Genomic DNA, 818 nt, shown 5'->3' on the forward strand with positions numbered 1-818 from the left:
TCTTTACTATTATTCTGTTGTTCAAATTATAAAATGGTCTTTCCCTATTTCCCAAATACTCGTGAATGTGAGTGTGTGGTATATATCATTATCGTAGACGTCGCAGGAACAAATCATCACAGACATCGCAGGGCTGATATCCTCTCATCACAGACGTTGAAGATAGCGATTTCCCATTTCCACAGATGTCCGTTGGTAATATTCACTGTCCATAGACCGATGGAGTGATATCGCTGGGATGATATCAAAAGGGCTACATTATCCCATCACAGACGTCGCAGGAAATATCCACTCGTCACAGACGTTGGGAGCGGTATCCTCTCGTCACTGTGGTCCGGGGGCGCCATCGTTCGTCACAGACATCCCAAGGGGGTAACTTCTGAGAAAAGACGTCCGCAAGGGGATGTTATCCCGTCACAGATATCGGGGCCAACATTCTCTCGTCATGCATTCGTGTCTTCCTACATGAAGAGGACGATGACTTCTCGCCACATATATCAGAGGGAAATATCTCTCCTCTCATCATAGAGGCCCTGGGTTATCTCCTAGTCACAGACATCCTTTCATCACAGGTCCAGGAGGGGATATTCAGCCACAATATCCTTTAGTCAGGGAAATTTTGAGGAAGAATAGACGTCGTAGGGATTTTATTCCACCATAGACGTCCTTGGACCGGTATTAACTCGTTACAGATTGGCACTGGCAGTATCCTGTCAGCACCGACGTCCAGGAGTGATATTTTGAAGTCGCAAAAGTCTGTGGTAATATCAGTTCAGAGACGTTATTCCTATTAGAGACGTCCATGGGATGTACTATTT

The sequence above is a fragment of the Penaeus monodon genome, chromosome 28 (genome assembly GCF_015228065.2).
Source record: "Penaeus monodon isolate SGIC_2016 chromosome 28, NSTDA_Pmon_1, whole genome shotgun sequence".
Lineage (NCBI taxonomy): Eukaryota > Metazoa > Arthropoda > Malacostraca > Decapoda > Penaeidae > Penaeus > Penaeus monodon.